The sequence below is a fragment of the Bison bison genome, unplaced genomic scaffold (assembly GCF_000754665.1).
Source record: "Bison bison bison isolate TAMUID 2011002044 unplaced genomic scaffold, Bison_UMD1.0 scf7180017864329, whole genome shotgun sequence".
NCBI lineage: Eukaryota > Metazoa > Chordata > Mammalia > Artiodactyla > Bovidae > Bison > Bison bison.
The window spans coordinates 264,800-281,053 of record NW_011494901.1 but is presented as its reverse complement, the minus strand read 5'-3'; the positions used below and the strand labels follow the sequence as shown (position 1 = coordinate 281,053).

General features: G+C 47.3%; 1 long non-coding RNA gene across 2 annotated transcripts; it reads right to left on the bottom strand.

Moving 5' to 3' along the window:
* Nucleotides 1-2,932: 2,932 nt before the first annotated feature.
* Nucleotides 2,933-16,085, bottom strand: LOC104998387. Of its 2 annotated transcripts, none has more exons than XR_826453.1 (3): nt 16,042-16,085; nt 15,177-15,323; nt 2,933-3,318 (listed from the first exon to the last, which is right to left on the bottom strand). It is a non-coding gene; the product is annotated as an uncharacterized LOC104998387 (long non-coding RNA). The 2 variants fall into 2 exon arrangements; XR_826452.1 differs by having other exon boundaries at nt 15,952-16,078.
* Between the last annotated feature and the right edge of the window lie 169 nt (nt 16,086-16,254).

Here is a 16,254-nt window from a genome sequence, read left to right as displayed (position 1 = left end):
TTTAACATCCTGGGGACCCCCGGACCCCCCACCACATAGCCTAACACTGGAGATGCTCCACAAACATGTCACCTGTTCCTATCTCTGAGTTTATAAACACAGCCAGTGACTGTCAGATTTCACCACTTTCATTAACATCAGGATTTGCAACTAATCTCAATATTGACCACATTTCAGATTTTCTCTACATGGTTTTCATATTTATTCTTTTGGGCAGTATTATTAGTAATGAGCCTCAGAGATGATACGGGCATTCTGGGGATTTATATTTATATAAATCCCATTTATATGGGACTGTGACTTACCTGAGCCTTCGCACCTGGACCATTTTGACCAAACTGGGTCTGTCCCATATGCTGTATGTCTTGCTCTCATGTTTTCTCTCACATATATTATGTTCCAATTTATGTATTTGTTAGGTTTCCTTGTTTTGTGTGTCTTCACCTGCTTAAAAGTACTGACAGCCATGAGGACCAGAATCGCTGGTCTGCTCTTCACCATAGTTCCCTGGGTCTAGTATATAACTTGGCATTAATACAATGCCTGGTATGTGGTAGGTGCTTAACAAACATGTGTTGAATGAATGACTGAACGAATGGGGCTGGGTTACACGTCTCTTAGCTCCTTTCAACAGAACAGCCTCAGGCTCCGTCCCACCAGAGGGTCTTTGGCTGCCTGACCCCAGCAGGCAGCCCTTTGTGAATCGGCTGGCGATGCCCACACAGCGTTGGGACCCCAGATCCAACATTCAGGGTGGCTGCAGGTCCTCTGTTTGTGCAGCTGGGACCAAGGGAGACTGATCATGGGGGTGATCTCAGGCTGCAGGCCTGGACAACAGGCCCACCCTGGAGCTTACCTGACACCTGCCTCAGTCAGGACCCAGCTGGGGAAGGGCGTCTCCAATTCCAGCAGAACTGCCTGCACCCCTGGGAGTCAGCACCAGCGTGTGCACCCCACACAGAGAACAGCAGGAGAGGCTGGTGACAGGTGGGAGGGCATATCCACTCCCCCTCAACCGGGCCCAGGGGTGACCCCAAGTTCGGGGAGACGCCCTTTGAGAAATCAGGCCATGCATAATAATGATGAGACTACACCTCGATTCTGAATGATCTGTCCTTCAATGCACTTACAGCAGGTGCAGGGCAAAGCAGGGCCGGAGGCACTGGCAGAAGCACCCCGCTCCTACCACATGCTGGACTCTGGGCCCAACCCCAGTCCTCCAGGCTGCCTTCCTATGAAATAAGCTCTCTCGTGGCTTCCCAGAACGCATCTGCTCCTCCCCGCCGCAGTCCTGGTGCTCCATCAGCCTCAGCCACAAGCGCCCCCTAACCAGTCTTGTCCCACCTCCATCAGCCTCAGCCACAAGCACCCCCTAAGCAGTCCTGGCCCCACCTCCAAGCCTCCAAACTACTGCTTCCTTCCCAGGTTGCCCTTCCCTCAGGAGGTGGCCACTCTTTCTTGCTATTTAGATCTAGGCTCAAACATTGCCCCCAAGAGAAGCCTTCCCTGATCACCTACTGATCTGGGCCGCAGATGATTCTGACTTTGACGTTGTTTGTTTCTTGCTGGCTTGTGAGCTTCAAGAACTGAGATCAAGGGCCCTTTCACTTGCTCTTTTAGCTCAAACCCCAGCACAAGACGGCGTGTGGAAGGCACTCGATAAATACTTGCGTGAACAGATGAGAGACGGGGAAACAGTCTCTGCGAACAAATGAGATGCTGGGAAAGGCTGAAGGCAGGAGGGGATGACAGAGGACGAGATGGGTGGATGGCATCACCGACTCAATGGACATGAGTTTGAGCAAACTCAGGGAGATAGTGAAGGACAGAGATGCCTGGCGTGCTGCAGTCGATGGAGTCGCAAAGAGTCGGACACGACTGAGCGACTGAACAAGAACAGAGAGGCTGACTGAGTGAATGCACATGCTCAGTTAAAACACAAAGGACCTGCCCAGCTTCCCAAGGTCCCGCCAATGCCAGGCCGGTCCAGTAACAAGACCAGTCCCAGGATCTGTGGATGATGAGGTGGAAGCTCTTGAGAAGAGTCTCCCTATGTCAGGATGGGCTCTGGGTTTATGCCTAGTTATTTTTATTGAACGCTGACTACCCGGCAAGCAGACATGGAGGTCTTTGTTTAATTCACAGCCTCCCTGTGCGTGGTCACCATGGTGATTCCCACATCAGGGATAAGGAGACACACTTGAGGATGTTAAGCAACTGGCTCAAGGTCTCTTGGCTATCAAGTCAGAGACCCCACTCAGCCTGGCCCCAGAGGCCCGCTGCTCAGACACCTCACTCTCCCGCTTCCCCACACACCCCTACGTCAGTCCCCAAGTCTAGGGAGGGGATGAGGCAGGAACAAGAGCTCTCTGAACGAAGCCATTCCTACAAACATCCACTAGGACCTTGCTCTGTGTGAGTGCCAGGGCCCAGGGCAGAGGACACAGAGCCACCGGGCTGCCCCACCCTCCTGCAGCTGCGGGACACCCATGTCACAGGGAGTCACCCATCACGTGGTCTTCTGGAAAGCTTTTCCTTAATTAAGGGTAATCAAAATTCCTCTGGTTTTTGTGGATTTCTTAAAATTCCTCTAGTGGGGTGGGGAGGGTATGTGGCGTGAGTACTAATGTCTAAATTCAGTGGAGACCCTTGAGGTGGTAGGGGGATGGGAGGGGGAGTTTGGCCAGACAGTAAGCTGACTGGGTAGGCTGGCCTCCCAGGCCTTGCCCCAGTTTGGAGCCATTTCCGCCCCCAAAGTCCTACTTCCCCCCTCTGCAGCCCCAAGCTCTGTACCTTGGCAGAGGGCCAGAGGGCACCCGCCTAGGGAAAAGTGCCCAGCTCAGCATTCGGTAGCAAGCCTTGGAGTACAGACACCAGCACCTCTGTTGAGACCCTGGAATTTTTTAATTTGAAGCCCCAAGTTCGCTCTCTCTCGCTCTCTCTCACTCCCTCTCATTCATTCATTCATTCCTGGCACGCTGCACACGCTCCCCTCCTCCCACACCCCAGCCCATTGTCATTCTGGTGGCATTTCAGCCTGCTGCAGGCGCGGGGAGGCTCCCTCTTCCACATTTCTCTGTTGAATCCCTGGCAAGGACAAAGCCGGTAGGAGCGAGATTCGGTAACTAGCTTTTCAGTTTCATGGCCGGAGGTTGTCAGGACAGTACAGAGGAAACTGCCAACGATCCAGAGCGCGGCCCATGAATCTGGGGCAGAGCAGGCGAGAACAAGGGAGCGCTTCAGCCGGGGTGGGGGTGCCGGCAGCCACTTGGATGAGAAAGTTCTCTTCTTCCAAATTTCTTTGATTCAGATTCTGTGCTAATTTAAAAAAAAAAATCGATTCAGCAGTTTTCAGCCTTCCTCAATAAAGTGTTTAGAGGGCTAAGAAAGAAAAAACAGAAACAGTGCTCTGGAGATCCTTCTCTATGGGGGGATGAGGACCAGTCGGTCACAGGTTGCTAGGAAGTGGGGGTTGTTAATTTGAGGAAGAGTTGTCATATTCCCGTGTTCTCTGCATTCTTGGATGATAGCACACATGTATGTCCAGATGAAGGCACGCTGTCAAAATGAAAAGATCTGCATCCCAACCCCAAGCTCAGCCACAGAGCTGCTGAGTGGCCGTAGGCTGGAGGCTCTCCCTCTCTCTCTGGACTCTCAAAATGGAGAGGATTGAATAGAACAAGGCCTAATATCCTTTCCCACCTCTGTGCTTCTCTGCCTTTACCAAGTCCACCAGGAATCTTTTCATCCCCTCCAGTCTGAGGTCTCTGGTCTCCTGAGCAGAATCTCAGATGGGTCTGAATCTTAAGGACTGGTCTGTGACCTCTCGAGAGGTGAGTGACAGAACGGTGGCATCAGGAAGAATGGGTTTCATTTAACCTGTCGTGCCATCCAAGACTCCCCAGCTGGATATATTTGGGCAAGTTAACACAGAAGAATAACGTTGTGAACTTGCACTGGGGTTTTGTCTTATGGTTCCCAGAACTTCCTCAAATATATTCTCTTTCAAATACATGCCTCACAACTACCCTATAAGTGAGGTCCTATCATTCGCCCTTTTACAGATAAGAAAAGTGAGGTTCACATGCCCAAAAGGCTGACCAAGTATAACCAGAGCTCCTACCCAGCACTTTGGTTTGCTCTGGCCTAAGACAGACAAAGTTGCTCCCAGAGAAGCAATTTGTGCAAGGGAGAAAAGTCAGGCACATTTTGCCAGATCCTTCCTTCCAGGTCCTGGCTCCTGTGCCACCCCACACTGCCCTCTATTTGGTTGTATCCGTCCAAGGCTCTTAGCTGCAAGCAACATAAATGAAGTATGGGTGATTTAAACTGAAAGCAAATTTATTAAAAGGATGCTGAGCAGCTCACAGATGAGACAGGAAGGGTGGAGAACGAGGCTTAGAAGGTAGGCAGGAATAAAGGGAAGTCACACAGCCAGAATCACAGCTCAAACTCTTGCAACAAAACCAGCCCAGCAACATCACCACTGCAGCTGCTACAAACACAGAGTCTGTGGCGCCACGGCTGGTGCACCGAGCTGCAAGGGGAGCTGGGAAAGTGTATACTGGGCACTTCCACCTTCCATAGGAAGGCTCTGCTGCCCAACAAATCTTAGAGGGTGGAGGCTACCCCCAAAATAGGAAGGGTATTGAAATGCCAAGTGACCAAGCAGATGGTAAGTGTGCAGGTAAAGTCAGGTCAGGCCAGGTAACAACAACAAAAAAATCCTAAATCTGAATGACTTTAAAACACCAAAGACTTATTTCTTGATCACTCTACAGCTCCATCAAGGGTCAGCTGAGGGCTCTGCTCTAGGTCACCCAGAGCCCAGGCTAATGGAGCATCCACCATCATTGCCAGAGAGAGAGATCTGGAGCAGTTATTACAGAGTTTAGTCCAGAAGTGACATCACTCTACTCCTGGCTCATTGGCTGGAACTAGTCACATGGTCCTGCCTTGGGGCCAACATGTACAATACTGCCTTGGGCCTAGAAGGCAGAGAGCTGAGAATACCTGGTGATGTCCACAGCCCACTAAATGGAACCTGCCAATCAGAGCCTTCCTCGGGAGGGAATAGAAGAAAATGGCACTGGAATGGAGGCAGGAGACCTGGGTTTCATTTTGGGTTGAGCCACTGGGACCTGTACATTTCTCTAGCACCCCTAAAAATGGAGAAAACCCCCACTTTGAAGTGTGATCCCAGGAAGGAGTCCACTCAAATATTAGCAGCATGTGGCAGCAGCAAATGCTCAGCGCACAGCCCACCAATGAAGTCCTGGATGGGCTTGGAGAAGCCAGTGCCAGGAGCGGACCCAGGCTCCTGGAGCTCAGGCAGGAAGGCAATGTTGTCCTCACCCACAGGCTCTTCAGCGGCTGCACTGTCTCCCCAGAAAGAAAAGCACTTCTCGGCAGCCCCAGGATCCCTCTGGAAATTAACCCTCTGTGAACAACAAGAGCTGAGATTTCCGGTGTGTTCACAGGCCTCTTGGGCCCCATTCTGTTTCAGCTGCAGAGAGGTGCCTGCCAGACTGAGCCCCAGGAAAGCAGAGAGTGGGGCACTGTGAGCAGCGTCTGCTGACTCCTGAGCGGCCTTGCATCCCAGCCCTTCCTAAAGCTGCAAAGCTGACACTTCCAAAGGAGTGAGAGCAACTATTGGGACCATTGTGCCCCGTGACCCACAGACTAAACATTTAAGCTTCTTTCAAGATCCACTCCTGGAAAAAGTGCAGGTGGAACTTCTGAGACAAGTGGGTTTCATGGACACAGCAGAAACCACTAGTTCCTCCCAACACACACTTGCCGCTTCTTCCTTAAGAATACGTACAGCAGTTTTTAACCAGGGGTTGTACCAGAGGTCCAGCTACACTTCCCAACCTGCTCCACAGCGCTCTAGGGCCTGGTGACTTAAGCAGCCCACCTGGGTCAGAGCTTTCACGATGGCAGAGGAGCCTGGGAGGCTAAAGGTCATGGAGCTGCCCTGTCGGTCTTCCTCCAGACTTTTCCATGAGAGAGACGAATTTCTGTTATTTTGTGGTTTATAATTACTATTGATAAAAGCAAAATTCAACTGTGCAAAGCTATTGTAAAGGCAGAAAAGTAACTGTTAATCACTCCTGTCTTTGAAGGAGCATGGGGCTTGTTAAAAGTGTGACCTCATGTTCGGATGGCCTCTTTCATGGGCCTGGAACTGGGTTTGGAAGAAAGGGCTTGAGAGGCATCATCTGTAGGGCAACCTGTCGGGCAGGAGTATCCGGCATTTCACAGGCAAACCACGAGGCACGGAGTGAAGATGAGATGGAGCGAGTAAGGGAAGAGAGAAGGTGATGAGCTAGGACAGAGGCTGGTGTGCCCATGGGGAGAAACAGCTGACCATGAACCCCTCGGGACATATAAAGTCGTCTAAGAATCTAAGTCGTCTAAGGAATCAAGGTGCTGCATTTCACAAGAAAATCCATAAACTAAAATGAACACAGTAGAGGCTGGAGTTCTGATGCAGTGGTGACCATGGAGAAGTTGCAGAAATTGTGTCGTGGGGTCAGGCTTGGCCTTCTGCAGGGCCTAGGATAGTGGTGGTGGGCAGAGGGCGGGGTGGGCAGTGACAAGGAAGGAGTGAGCAGTCTGAGCCAGATCTCAAGGGGCAGGGACGCCCTAGCCAGCATCCACCACATGAGATACTTCTTGCCGCTTCCTCATCCGTCTCCCTGCCCCAAGTCTCACCAGGTCCAATCACACCCCATGTTGCCCCAGAGAAATCTTTGTCAATTTTCTATCTGGTACTCCTTCTGTCCTATTTAAAGCCCACTGTTTCCACTCCAAGGTCAAATTTAATTCCTGAAATGGTAGCATTTGAGCTCCCAGCTTATTTCATCCACCTCATCTCCTGCTGGTCCCCACTCTACCCCAAATACATGCTCTGCAACCCCACGGGACTGGCATCCCTCTGCAGAATACATCCAATGCTCTTCAAGATCCTGGGCCTCTGCTCAAGCTGGAACCTTCTGCCTGGGGCTCTGATCCTCTCTCCTCTCTATGTACTTATCCAGGAAAGGTCCTTTAGTTGCAACATACATGAACTCTGGCTGGTTTAATCAGTAAAGTTATGCAGTAAAGAATATGGGGTGGGGCTTCCCTGATGGCTCAGTGGTAAAGACTATGCCTGCCGATGCAGGAGACAAGGGGTTTCAATTCCTGATCCGGGAAGATCCCACACGCCACAGGGCAACTGAGTCTGTGTGCCACAACTATAGAGCCTGTGCTCTAGAGCCCAGGATCCACGAGTACTGAAGCCCGTGTGCCCTGGAGCCTGTGCTCAGCAGCAAGAGTAGCCATGCGAAGAGAAGCCCACACACCACAGTAGAGAGTAGCCCCTGCTGGCCACAACTAGAGAAAGTCCTGCACAACGAAGACTCAGTACAGCACCCCCCCACCCCCCAAAAAAAGGAATACGAATGGCTCCTGGAATCCCTGGGAGGGCCAGAGATCCAAGCCTGGAGATGACGTGGACAGGAGTCGCCCCTAAAATCACAGCACTGGACATTCCACGGAGATGCCACCGCCCCAGTGCTGGGTCAGAACAGCATCAGGTGCCTCTGACATGGACTGTACAGATACTGGACACCCCTGTGGGGCCCCCACCACGGCCCTCTGAAAGCAGGACACCACCTTCTGGCGTGGAACATGCTTTCTTCACCTGCTACCTGCTGCACCAAGCACCACAGTGGCCTCTGATAGCTGGAGTGGAAACCATACGCTTAGGAAGTGGGGAAATAAGTCTCTGGGCTGCCAGGTAGAAGAGGTCTCCCCACCCTACAGAGACTCACAGGCGGGGTGGCCCAAATGAACGAACGTGTTCAAAGGCACTTCCATAAAGAAGGGCAACACCCACCACACTCATGAGGGCTCTGCTTGAATGTCACCTCTTGTGGGACATCCCCACGGCTGACTTGAGCAGTTACCTGCACCCCTCTGTACCCTTGGTACCCACTTCCATTCTCAGGAACCACTATTGATGACCTCCCTCAAGGTATGAACGTGCTTCTCTTTACAGACAAGAGATGCAAGAGCCAGAGGGGAGATGTCAAGGATATTTTCAAGGGCACCATCAACCAAAGGTAATCACTTAGGTATAAGTGGCCAGCTGGAAACAAGGGTGAGAGTTGGGAGTAGAGGTTGAGGTGGGGAGGTTGACAAAGAGAAGCTAAAAAACCAACATGCCAAAAAATAATCGCCCTTTTGGGCTTGTTGATGGGGGTCGGAATTTTCTACCCAAACAGTCAAACGTTCCTGATCCGGACCCATTGTCAGAATCTCTTAGGAAACTTGTTATAAATGCAAATGGCCATGACCCACCTCTTGGGAATGATTCTGTAGATCTGAGGGACGGCTGGGCATCTGTATTTTTAATGAGGTCCTCAGGGAATTTTGATGAACACCAAAGTTGAAGAAAGACAAACCAAAGACATCTATAAAGGTATACGTAGTGAACTAGGTGGATTTATAGTCATTCCTAGACATGATCTGAAGGGATGGGGCCCAGGAGAAGGAAGCTGATTCATTCACGCTTTTAGCCAATCATATGTTTGTTAGTTTCTATGTTCAGTCATTCCACAATAATGGATTTAGCGGAGCAATGTGGTCAGGTTTGTATCAGTCAGGATGGGCTAGATTATGCTGCAGTAAAAAACAACTCCACAATCTCAGTGGCTCAAAACAACCAAGGTTTATTTTTCAATCCTGCTGGTCCATTAGGGGCCAACTGGAGCCCCTACTCCACGACCTCTCATTTGGGCCCAGGATGATATATCAGCCACTATCTCAAATTGTGCTGGTTATCATGACAGGTGAAAGGAGAATTCTTGGAGGGTCTCATGTTAGTACTTAAATATCCCAGCCCAGAAGGGACATGAATCCCTTCTGCTTACAGCTCACTGGCCAGAACCAGTTACATGGCCCCCAACTAACCCTTTGGTTCAGGACTGCTGCACCTCCGTACTACAGCAGGATGGGGCAGAGGCTGTATCAGCAAGACAAAGCCTTCCCAGACACCCTCAGCTTCTATCTCCTCGGTCAGAACTGACACCTATGGTCACCCTTAGCAACCCAAGGAATCTGGGGCAGACACTTTAACAGGGCACACTGAAGCCCAAGAGAAAACTGGGTTTGGATGATAAGACAGGGAATGGATACTGGGTAGGCAACTAGAAGCAAATGAATCAACAGGGGAGTCACTGGAGAATGACAGGTAGCATTGTCTGTGTGAAAACAGAAGACAGACAGAATGGATCCAGATCCCAACAGCAGTAGCGTGGACGGCCCAACTGTGAGCCTGGCTTCCCTGAGGCCATCAGTGCAGGGGCTGGCTAAGAGGCTCTCTATGTAATCAAAAGATCAAAACTAGCAAGTAGCAAGTATAATTCAAAATACATATTGGGACTTCCCGGAAGTCCAGTTGCTAAGACTCCACCCTCCTAACCACGGGGCCAAGGTTCAACTCCTGACCAGAGAACTAGATTCCACATGTTGAGACTAAAAGATCCCGTCTGCTACAGTGAGGGCTTGGAGTGGCCAAATAAAAACAAATACTTAAAAAAAATTATAAAATAAACACATATTAATCAAGATTTCTGCCCCATAACAGACTACAACTGAGTACACTAGCAAGTTGTATCAAGGCCATATTATTAGCTATTAGCTATTGAGTGCCAACTATGTGTCAGGTTCCACATACATACTATCTCTTTTACAACAACAAATGGCAAGTATTAATATTCTCATTTTACACATGAGCAAACTGAGGCTCAGACTGGTTCATGGATGGTTCAAGGTCACACACATGATAAGAGAGGTTCCCAATCCAAACTTAACCCAGATTTCAAACTTCCCATTCTTTTCTTACATTATATCAGATCACTTCTTTCACTAAGCATCCTTTAGTAATAAGAATTTGAAATGACAATGTGCTAAAAACATTGCAGCCTGAAATGTTATCTAAGATGCACATTTGGTGGGAGAGGCAGTGATAGTATTGATCGGTGCTGAGGACACCTGCTTATCAAAGCCTTGTTTTCTGAGTGTGTGTTTGGATCCAGTCGGTCATTAGAGATTCTGGAAAACATCACAAAGAAGTAAACAAAAAGCAGCTGAGATCCCTTGGTGCAGATGTAGCCAATATACTACAGACAGCAAATTTCGAGAAACGCCGTATACTGTCAATTAAAAAATGAACATCTGTATGGCCTAAGACTTAGTAAGGCTCTTTGGATGAACATATGGAAGCAAGGAGAAAAAGGGCCACACCATAAACATGAATGAGGACCAACAACCTGCCTAACCCAACTGGGCGTGGTGTCTAAATGCAGCCCCGGACTCTGGAATGCTCCTGAAAGACTGGAAGGATATCAAGGCAACCCACAGATTTCCCTCTAACCTTGGGGCCTGCTCTCAGCTCCAGGCTCCTAGTTCAGTTCAGTCATTCATTATGGAAAGCTCACTGGATTGCATCTGACCCCTCTGTAAACACAGCCAGTATATTGATGATATTCTGCCATTTGGTGGAGGGCAGTTTCAAAAATCTTGAATAGCCTATTCCTATACTTAGAAGAGTTTTGCCAAGAGAACACACTGGTCATAGCAAACACCCTCTTCCAACAACACAGGAGAAGACTCTACACATGGACATCACCAGATGGTCAACACCAAAATCAGACTGATTATATTCTTTGCAACCAAAGATGGAGAAGTTCTATACAGTCAGCAAAAACAAGACCCGGAGCTGACTGTGGCTCAGATCATGAACTCCTTATTGCAAAATTCAGACTTAAATTGAAGAAAGTAGGGAAAACCACTAGACCATTCAGGTATGACCTAAATCAAATCCCTTACAATTATACAGTGGAAGTGACAAATAGATTCAAGGGATTAGACCTGATAGACAGAGTGCCTGAAGAACTATGGATGGAGGTTCATGACACTGTACAGGAGGCAGGGATCAAAACCATCCCCAAGAAAAAGAAACACAAAAAGGCAAAATGGTTGTCTGAGGAGGCCTTACAAATAGCTGAGAAAAGAACAGAAGCTAAAGGCAAAGGAGAAAAAGAAAGATACCCAACTGAATGCAAGTTCTAAAGAATAGCAAGGAGAGATAAGAAAGGTTTCCTCAGCGATCAGTGCAAAGAAATAGAGGAAAACAATAAAATGGGAAAGACTAGGGATCTCTTCAAGAAAATTAGCGATATCAAGGGAATATTTCATGCAAAGATGGGCTCGATAAAGGGCAGAAATGGTAGGGACCTAACAGAAGCAGAAGATATTAAGAAGAGGTGGCAAGAATACACAGAAGAACTGTATAAAAAATCTTCACGACCCAGATAATCATGATGGTGTGATCACTGACCTAGAGCCAGACATCCTGGAGTCCAAAGTCAAGTGGACCTTAGGAAGCATCACTACGAACAAAGCTAGTGGAGGTGATGGAATTCCAGTTGAGCTATTTCAAATCCTAAAAGATGATGCTGTGAAAGTGCTACACTCAATATGCCAGCAAATTCGGAAAACTCAGCAGTGGCCACAGGACCAGAAAAGGTCAGTTTTCATTTCAATCCCAAAGAAGGGCAATGCCAAAGAATGTTCAAACTACCGCACAATTGCACTCATCTCACATGCTAGCAAGGTAATGCTCAAAATTCTCCAAGCCAGGCTTCAACAGTACATGAACCATGAACTTCCAGATGTTCAAGCTGGATTTAGAAAAGGCAGAGGAACCAGAGATCAAATTGCCAACATCCGCTGGATCATCGAAAAAGCAAGAGAGTTCAAGAAAAACATCTAGTTCTGCTTTAGTGACTACACCAAAGCCGCTGACTGTGTGCGTCAGGACAAACTGTGGAGAATTCTTAAAGAGATGGGAATACCAGACCACCTGACCTGCCTCCTGAGAAACGTGTATGTAGGTCAAGAAGGAACAGTTAGAACTGAACGTGGAACAACAGACTGGTTCCAAATTGGGAAAGGAGTACATCAAGCCTGTATATTGTCACCATGCTTATTTAACTTATATGCAGAGTACATTATGCAAAATGCCGGGCTAGATGAAGCACAAGCTGGAATCCAGATTGCCAGGAGAAATATCAATAACCTCAGATATGCAGATGACAGCACACTTATGGCAGAAAGCGAAGAGGAATTGAAGAGCCTCTTGATGAAAGTAAAAGAGGAGAGTGAAAAAGTTGGCTTAAAGCTCAACATTCGGAAAATGAAGATCATGGCATCCAGTCCCATCACTTCATGGCAAATAGATGGGGAAACAGTGGAAACAGTGGCAGACTTTATTTTTGGGCTCCAAAATCACTGCAGATGGTGACTGAAGCCATGAAATCAAAAGACACTTACTCCTTGGAAGAAAAGTTATGACCAACCTAGACAGCATATTCAAAAGCAGAGACATTACTTTGCCAACAAAAGTCCATCTAGTCAAGGCTATGGTTTTTTCAGTAGTCATGTACGGATGTGAGAGTTGGACCATAAAGAAAGTTGACCGCTGAAGAATTGATGCTTTTGAAGTGTGGTATTGAAGAAGACTCTTGAGAGTCCCTTGGCCTGCAAGGAGATCAAACCAGTCAATCCTAAAGGAAATCAGTCCTGAATATTCATTGGAAGGACTGCTGTTGAAGCTGAAACTCCAACACTTTGGCCACCTGATGCAAAGAACTGACACATCTGAAAAGACTCTGATGCTGGGAAAGATTGAAGGTGGGAGGAGAAGGGGACGACAGGATGAGATGGTTGGATGGCATCACCGACTCAATGGACATGAGTTTAAGCAAGCTCCGGGAGTTGGTAATGGACAGGGAAGTTTGGCGTGCTGCAGTCCATGGGGTTGCAAAGAGTCGGACACGACTGAGCAACTGAACTGAACTGATACTTAGAAGATGGTTAAGAATCCTCCTACAATGCAGGAGACCAGGGTTCAATCCCTGGGTTGGGAAGATCTCCTGGAAAAGGGAATGGCAACCCACTCCAGTATTTTTGCCTGGAGAATTCCATGGATAAAGGAGCCTGGAGGAATACAGTCCATGGGCCACAAAGAGCCAGACACAACTGAGCGACTAACATTACATTACATTATATACTTAGAAGAGCAAATTTCCCATTTACTCATTATTTTTTTTCATTCATCCATATTTACCAAGAGCCTATACGTACAGGCACTATTTAGGTGCTAAGGACACAATGATAAAACAGACAAACCCTTCCTTCATGTAATTTAGAAGTTAGTAGAGGAGACACTGGTTAATTAAATAACTTCCCCACCCAAACGTAAACTTGTGACTGTATTATATTATCAACATTGGCTGGGGACCAGGAATTACGCTAACTAGAATGTCAAACTGAAGCTTCATCCTCACCAGAGCCCTGAGGAACTAAGGCTCTGAGACATGACGCGACTTTCCCAGTCACACCACCCCAAAGCGATGCAGCCAGGATTCCAATCCAGTGTCATCTGATGCAGAAGCCCTCATGCCTGGCTGCTTTTTCATATCTCCCTTGGCAAATTATGGATCTCATTTCCAGTTTCTGCCCTCTCTCTTTTGGACATCCAGGTTTAGCCTTGTAGTCGTTGACATAAAATATTCCAGTCCTTAGTATGTACAATTCACAGGGCTCAGGCAATGTGCTACAGACCAATTGTAACACTGAGAGGCAATGATTATTTTTTCCTAAAGGATATCTGAAAATGAGATCACTACCTGGGCCAAAATTAAAACAATATCTGCGTAGAAATTTCTAAAGATCCTGGATTATTAATACAGCAATGGCGCTCCCTGGTGACAGTCATTGTATATTACATGTCTTTGTATTTTGGGTGTAGTGGAAACTTACTGCAACTCTGGATGAGTAATAAACCAGGAGAAGGGGGTGACAGAGGATGAGATGATTGGATGGCATCACTGACTCAATGGACATGAATTTGAGCAAATTCCGGGAGATAGTGAAGGACGGGGAAGTCTGGTGTGCTGCAGTCCATGAGGTCACAGAGTCAAATAGGACTTAGCAACTGCACAAGTCTTGATTACTTTCTCTTCATTCCCTTGACCCCACCACAACCCATTTATAGCGATTCCAGACACAAGGTCACAGCTATAAGATTCAACCTGTTTTCACAGTTCAGAATTCTAGCAACTAGGATATGATACAAGGTCCTCATGAGACTGACAAACGATTAAACCATTTGCTGTCAGTCTCCAGGATCACTTATCCGTTTGGTCATGATGGATTAATCCATCATCCCCTGCTTTTTCTGCAAGTGGTGGCTACAAATGACACCCTCCTCCACCCACCCCCAACACAGACTGTCTCTCTGACTTTACCCCATGATTATAGGAAATGGGCCAAAATGTACGCGTCTACTTTCAGCTAGGTATTGAGCTATGGGCTGGAAACATGGTGATGAACAGCAAGCTGTGGTCCTGGCTCTAAAACTTTAGCCGTGGGAACAGGTGGCCAATTTACCTATAAATTATTCACTTTCAATTATAATAATTGTTACAAGAAAGAGGCTTTGAGAGTCTATAAAAGTGAGATAAAACCAATTAGGTCAGAAGGTCAGAAAAGTTTACCCTGAGGAAAGAGAGTAAGATGTGCCTGTCAAAATGGAGAAGAGGCTGGCCAAAGTGATCAGAGAGTTTAGAGAAGAATGAACTTGGGGGTCCAGGCAGCCTGAACCCAGGCCTCTCCTGGGGCTAAAAGTGGGTGATAAGTGTGGGAACAATTAGGAGAAATAGTCATTATGAAATCCCCAGGATGGCTGAAGTATTAAGAGATAATGTTGGTTGTTAACTTAACCTTTGAGGAAGAGTGAACTTGAGTTAAAGGCTGAGTATAAACTATAACACCCCAGTATTCATTTTAAGGGCTAAATGCTTTTACATGGGAAATGTTGGAGTGGAGAGCATCCATAATAGAGAGATCTCTATTATTTCCTTAGGAGCCAAGGATATTGAAGAATTTATTATTTACATATCCTCCACGGCTTATGGAAGATGAGGAAATAACAATGCCTAGGTTATGGGCAAGAGTTCAGTCAGTAACAGGCAAAAGCTGAAAGGAAGAGAGGATAGTGGTGGCAGTTCCAATGATGAATTGTAGCTACAAAAAAACAAAAAGAAAAAAAGCCTTACCTTTGATATCAGCTAGCTCGCAAAATGTAGTACGCCTTAGCTTAAACATCGCCAAGATTTGGATTCAGGAGACCTGACTTCAACCCCTCCTCTTGCACCTTTAGCTAGGTGATCAGGGTAACAAACTCTGTGCCTCCATTTTTGGATCTGCAAAATAGCGATAATAACTGCTTTTTAGATTATGAAGTAGTGTATATAAAGTACTTGGTATCATGCCTGTAATATTCCAATTACTCAACATTCACTTATTATTATTATAGGCTTCCCAGGTGGCTCAGTAGTAAAGAATCCACCTGCCAAAGCAGGGGACATGGGAAATTAGAGTTCTGTTCCCTGAGTGGGGAAGATCCCCTGGAGAAGGAAATAGCAACCCACTCCAGTATTCTTGCCTGGAAAATTCCATGGAGAGAGGAGTCTGACAAGCCACAGTCCATGGGTGTTGCAAAGAGTCACACAGAACTGACCAAGCAAGTCAAAAAAAAAAAAAAAAAACTATCCGGAAGGAAATACACACACACACAAAATCAAGGAACTTTTTTACAGCACAATTTTCTGTTATTTTTCAATTTTCTAAAATAAGTATGTATTTCTACTAAAATCAGAAGGGGAAATAAAACCCACAATTTTTGAATTTAAGAAATGTGACTAGTCCACTGCTTCCCACATTTCCCAGATTATATTTGTTGCTCAAGAAGGGCGTGGGAATACATGTAAAAATCACGGATTCCCAGGCCACGACCTAGAAATACTGAATCAGAATCTCTAAGGGACAAACCTGTTAACCTATGCATTCAATCAGCCTAGCAGACGATTCTTAAAATCAGGTACTCTGGGAATGCGCAGATTTAGAGCGAGGGGGCAGTACCGGGTGAGGGCGAGGAAGGCCAGCCCATGCTGCAGCAATCACTAGGGCCTACGCCTACAAGTCCCATCCTGTCCCACAAACTGGAGGCGCGAGCCCGGAGCCTGCCGGTAGATGTAGTTTCCGTCCGCCAGATCTCTGCCTATAAGAGAGAGGGAGCTGCCTGCCGGAAGACCTCCCGCCCCACAATGCAAAGGTCAGCGGTGACGTCATCCG